Source organism: Amblyomma maculatum, chromosome 1 (assembly GCF_055883805.1).
Source record: "Amblyomma maculatum isolate TAMU_Amacu chromosome 1, ASM5588380v1, whole genome shotgun sequence".
Classification (NCBI taxonomy): domain Eukaryota; kingdom Metazoa; phylum Arthropoda; class Arachnida; order Ixodida; family Ixodidae; genus Amblyomma; species Amblyomma maculatum.
In genome coordinates, this window is record NC_139344.1 from 93,350,990 (window position 1) to 93,356,999 (window position 6,010).

Sequence of the window (6,010 nt, forward strand, 5' to 3'; positions counted from 1 at the left end):
GCCAGAAGCAGAACCCCTGCTTCTAACCCCATTGCCAGCACACACTTGGGACACAGTCGGCATGGATCTCTTCACGCTGGAGGGGAAAGAGTATGTTGTAGTAGTAGAATACTACTCCCGATTTTTCTAGCTGGAACAGCTGCCGAGGACAGCTACAAAAAACATAGCCCTAGTCTTGGAGCCAATTTTTGCACGGTACGGTGTTCCACGGACAATACGCACAGACAACAGGCCGCAGTTCACTTCCACAGAGTTCAAAGAACTAGTGCATCACGGGGGAGCCACACACGCAACCTCAAGTTCTTACTACCCGCAAAGCAACGGTATGGCTGAGAGGGCTGTGCAGACAGCAAAGCAGCTTTTGAGGAAGTCTTCTAACATACACGAAGCGCTGCTTGCCTACAGGGCCACACCCAGCGTGGAAGGGTTTTCACCAGGAGAACTCTTAATGGGTCGTCGTCTGAACACCACAGTACCAACCACTTCGAAGCTGCTAGCCCCGAAGTGGGACGACAGCGAATTCAGACAAAATAATGAAGCCTACAGAGCTCGTGAAAAACGATCATACGACACCCGGCACAAGGCACGGAGCCGAAAGCGCTTACCACCGGGCACAGCGGTGCGCATCCTCGCTGGAGTTGCATCACACGGCGTGGTAACACAGCCAACATCAGAACCAAGGTCCTGCGTTGTACAAACCGACAGTGGACAAGCAAGCCGTACCGCAAGACACCTGCAACCGTTGCAGGACACGAGCACCACAAGCAGTGGACGTGTTTGTAAGCGACCAGAACGCCTGCGCCTGTGACATCAAACCTTTCAAGAAAGGGGGGTGTTGTGGATGCCACTGACGACAGCGCCCCATGCAACAAGCTAACCAGGCGGACCGCCGGGAGACCCCGGCATGGGGACCGCGCCAAGCAAAGCGAAAACGGGAGCCATTACCTGATGTATAAATAAACAGTTTTGCTTGTTATACCGGCTACGTCTACCACAATGGGTATGTGCGACTGAAGTTCAATAACGCTTTGCCATCTCAACGTACGCCGCGCGAATGGTACAGGTCAGTTAACGGCGAACCAGGTTTTACCTCTGAAGCTTTTGCCTTCCTGAAGAATATAGTGCAGAGCCTAGGGAAGCCACTGCTAACTGCACTACTGATTGACGACATGGCTATTAAAAAGCATGTACAACTAGTGGGACACAAAGTGTTTGGCTATGGGGACCTTGGGATTGAAACCTCGGACGACAGCTTGCCGGAAGCCACAAATACTTGTGTTTTTATGCTTGTGGCCATGGATATGAGGCGGAAATTGCCACTTGCATACTTTTTCATAGATTCCCTTTCCGGATCTGAGAGAGCTGAGCACGCAAGAGAATGCCTCTCCAGACTATCATCACTAGGCATCGAAATAGTTTTGCTTACCTTTGACGGGGCAGCGTCAAAGTTTTCTATGGCGAAGTGTCTTGGTGCGGAGTTGAACTGCAACTCGACGGCATTCAATGCCAGTTTCCAGTTCTCAGAAGATGCACGAATAGTACGTATCTTACTAGATGCCTGTCACATGATGATATTGATATGAAACTGCTTAGGATCGGTTCCTTACCTCGTGGATCCAAATGGTTCACATGTGAAATGGCTATATATTGAAGAATTGGAAGCGCTGCAACGTCAAGAAGGACTTCTACTTGGCAACAAACTGAGAAAGGTTCACGTTCAGTGGGCTAAGCAGAAAATGAAAGTCAAATTGGCCGTTCAAACCCTGATTTCATCCATTGCAAATGCACTTGACTTCTGCGAGTTCACCCTGAAATTGCCGCAGTTCCAAGGGGCGCACGCTACAGCAGAATTCTTTCTTATTTTTGACCTTCTTTTTGACATTCTCAACTCTAGGAATCCTCTAGCGCTGTCATATAAAGCCCCCCTTCGCAAAGAAAACGCAGCCACTTGGAACGCATTCTGTAGCACAGCAGAGGCCTATATAAGAGGGCTCAAAGATGCTGAGGGACGACCGATGATCGAAGGACTGAAGAAAACTGGATTTTCAAGCATGCTCATTTGCATTCAAAGCGTGACAGCTATTTCCGACACTCTGGTGGTTACTGGGAAATTCAGGTACTTGCTGACACATAAGATGTCACAGGACCATTTGAAAACATTTTGTGGTTAAGGAAGGAAGGGGTGGTTACAATAACAACCCCACTGCCTGTTAGTTCAGAGCTGCATGCAAAAGGCTTCTGATACAGACAGAGGTCATCTCATCTGAAGCCGGTAACTGCTCTAAAGATCTAGTAACCGTGCTTAACGTGTCAAGCCCCGTAACTTATGCCGAATCGTCGACAGAGATTATAACCCAAAGGAGATCGTCTGTGCTTGAAGCCTGGGGTGACGATCACGACGATACAGATCGCGTGAATCTCCCAAAGAGCCTGTCGGAGCTCGCTCGAGCAGTAGTTCCCTACCTAGCAGGGTTTGTGGCCCGTAGAGTGCGCGATGCGACTTCATGTCAGGAGTGCTGCATGAAATTACAGTCGACCGAGTGCCCGGCTTTGGTAGCCGCAAAAAGTCGAGGCGGTCTCGTTGCACCAACCAAGGATGTCGTAAAGATATGTAGCATTGTGGAAAAGGGCATACGACTTCTTCAAGATCAGTGCAAAGATGTCAAAACTCTTCATATAAGATGTCAAAGTATCTTGGCAGAAGTAGTGACAACTGTGTTTGAGCAGGCGCTGTTCGCGAGCTTGAACCTCACGTTTTGGACTGCGACCCCCTCGATAATCACATTTATACGTCCTGTCCAAAAAGGCTGCTAACATATACCTGAACATCAAGCTCCATCACATCGCACAGATGATTAATGAAAAGAACTGCAAAAACAAGGCGAGACAAGTGCTCACCAGAGAGATAATATTCAAGCACCAGTGAAGCATATCCACGCTTTTTTACCTGTAGTCATCAGTGTCTTTCCTTTGTTCAGACGCATGAAAAATCTCGCCATTTCATGCAGCCCGCTAAATATATGACTATATTTAGTATAGGCCTCCTCTGGTTGTGGCCCATTCTTCAGATCATTTTTGTTCTTGACAGAAGTCCTTCCAAACACACATCAGCAACAAGAGGACACCGGCAATCGTAGCCATGGCACATGTGCTCTCTGCCTTCTCAAGTTTTGACCTGCGCGCTACCGACGACAACAATATTGGTCACGAATGGACGAAATGGATGGAAAGGTTCTAAAACTTTCTTTTAGCTTGCGATATCACGGCAGATGCACGCAAAAAGCGCTCCTCCTGCACTACGTAGGGGAAGAAGTCTACGACATATATCGCTCGCTCCCTGAGAGTGCTGCGCAAGGTGCGACGGCTACAAGCACGACCCAAACCGCGCAGAGTACATCGACGCCAGAATACGATGCCGCTCGAGCGAAACTGGATGCATATTTTGCGCCGCGAGTGAACTCAACATTTGCTATCTATAAATTTCGTCAAGCTCAGCAAAACGTTAGTGAGTCACTGGACGCCTTCTACGCGCGCCTCCGGCAGCTTTCTCGCCACTGTAACTTCGAAAACGTCGACTGAATTCAAAAACCAAAATATTCTCGCCACAACGTCGTCTCGCCTCCTAAAGCATGCCATGCTTCATTCCCTCACGTTATCGGACTTACTTAAGCAAGGAAGAATGCTCGAGGATGTCGAATGGGATGTGTCCGAAATCGAAAAGCACGTCGATAACAATGCGGCGGTGTTCACAGTACACAAGGAAGGACAACACCATGGCCAACACCCAAGAAATGAACGACAGATGCCACGGCAGGCCTACACACCGCAGCGACCTCGTATCTCGTCAGCAGATTGTCGCAACTGGGGCGGCAAGTGGCCTCACCAAGGCGGTCGATCCAGTTGTGCTGCATGGGGCAAGACTTGCAAGGCATGTAACAAGGTTGGCCATTTTACACGATTCTGTCGCTCAACCAGGAGAACAGTACACGCAGTGGACTGTGACAATGACTCAGACACACAGTTAGCCTGCAGTAAGAAGAGTTCAAGTACTACAAAGCCTGCAGCCACCTGTGACACCAGTCCAAGCAGCGATGAGTACGTTTTTGTTGCCATGACTTCCCCTCAAGCAAGTTCACCTTCAAAGGCTATTGTCACTTTCAACAATGTGCCAGTCACTTTCGTAATCGACACGAGTGGTACAGTGTCAATTGTTGGCGAAAATGACTTCAAGAGCTGTCGGCTAAACGTGAATCTCCAAGAAACATCCATCAGAGTGTTCCCATACAAATCCCTGGGAAGAAGTTTCGGTTGACTTTTGTGGTCCGTTCCCAGATGTAAAGTACGCTATGGTGGTAATAAATGACTTCTCGCGATACCCAGTACTACAAGTCACACATTCCACGAGTGCGAACAATGTGCTCCCCTTGCTGCGACGAGTGTTTTGCCAGTTCTGAATCCCTACATAGGTAAAAACTGACAATGGACCACCATTCCAAGACAGAGAGTTTGCTGCACTCTCGAAAGAGTTAGGATTTCGACACCATCGGATCACACCTCTGTGGCCTCAAGCTAATGCTGAAGCTGAACGGTTCATGAGAACATTGAAAAAGCATGTTCACACAAGTCAGCTTGAGATCACAGATTGGAAAGTAGAGCTTGACACTTTCCTGATGTCATCGATCTTCCAAACACCTTACAACAGGAAGATCACCATATGAACTGCTGTTTGGCAGACCAATGAGGAATCTTCTGCCGTACTATCCTGAAGCTCCTTCGCACAATGAAGACTTAAGAAGGTTGAAAACAACCGCGCTCGAGAAAAAGGCATACAACAAACATCGTGCTGACGCACGAAGACATACTCAACCACATCTCTTCTCTATCGGTCAACTTGTCCTGTACAAGCAAGAGAGACGCGACAAGTTCACTCCATACTATGATCCAGACCCTTATATCATTGTAAGCATTCATGGATCACAAATCAAGGCATCGAGAGGAAAAAAGAGTAATAACGCGCAACTCGTTTTTCCAAGGATGTCTCTGGCCTCAAACAAGCATCAGCCACAACACCACTCGACCGCGATGATATCATATATCCACCACCTGTAGTGAACCAGCCTGCACCTCCTATATTGCACCCGCCTACACCACCTGCATTGCACCAGAGTTCTCTAACACGGCGCTATACACAGAGAAACAGAAAACCTCCACATCATCTGTCTGATTTTGTGACTTTGAGACCTGACTTTGTGACTGTTTGCCAGTGAGAGACTCTTTTACAGTGGTCTTTGACAGTGTGTGCACATCCATTTAACTTTTTCCAAGGAGGGTACTGTAGTGCAAGGAGGTTATATAATACTACTGGAGCGGAGGCCCCGCGTGCCCCCTATGCGACCGGGTGAAGCATGGCGGCGCGGCCGGCGGCCATCTTGCTCAGGGCGAAAGGCGCTTGCGCGGCTAAGCGCTGCGTGGAGAGATCAGGTGGCTGAGGCTTGAAGCGTTCGCTACCGCTCGTTACAACGATCAAATTATTTTTCGCATTATGGGGACACTTAAGGTTTTCTTTTTCTCGGATACTTTGCCCCGCGGCACTTTTCTGGGCAGCTGCGGCGTGTGTGAGGTTCCTTGACGGAAATCTTTGCTCACGTGCCGCCACCAACTCCGCGGCGGTCCATTCAAATCGGCAGGCTATATTTATCAGCTGGTAGAGTACAAAAAATGTTTTCTGTAAAGAAGAACACTCACGATGACTGAGAACGACAAAAACAAAATAAAACTTTATTTTGTTCCTCTTGATCGCAGTTGAGTTTTCTGATTTTACTCGTTGTCACTCTGTCTGCGAGCAGCTTGTATGTATGTATAACTTCAATAGGGAGCCGGCAAACGACGGGTTAAAGCGTCGGGCCAAGCGTCTACCCGGGGTTAAGCCCTACTCTGCACTACCTCATTTGGCCTGTTTGTGGTGGGTTGTGAGGATTGTGCTTTTCGAGCGCACCCCGGGCCTGCTGGA

The 6,010-nt window shown here is 48.6% G+C and overlaps 1 pseudogene; it reads left to right on the plus strand.

Annotated features, from left to right (window-relative positions):
• The first annotated feature begins 3,139 nt into the window (after window positions 1–3,139).
• Window positions 3,140–4,312, plus strand: LOC146203199 (uncharacterized; annotated as a pseudogene).
• Window positions 4,313–6,010: the final 1,698 nt, after the last annotated feature.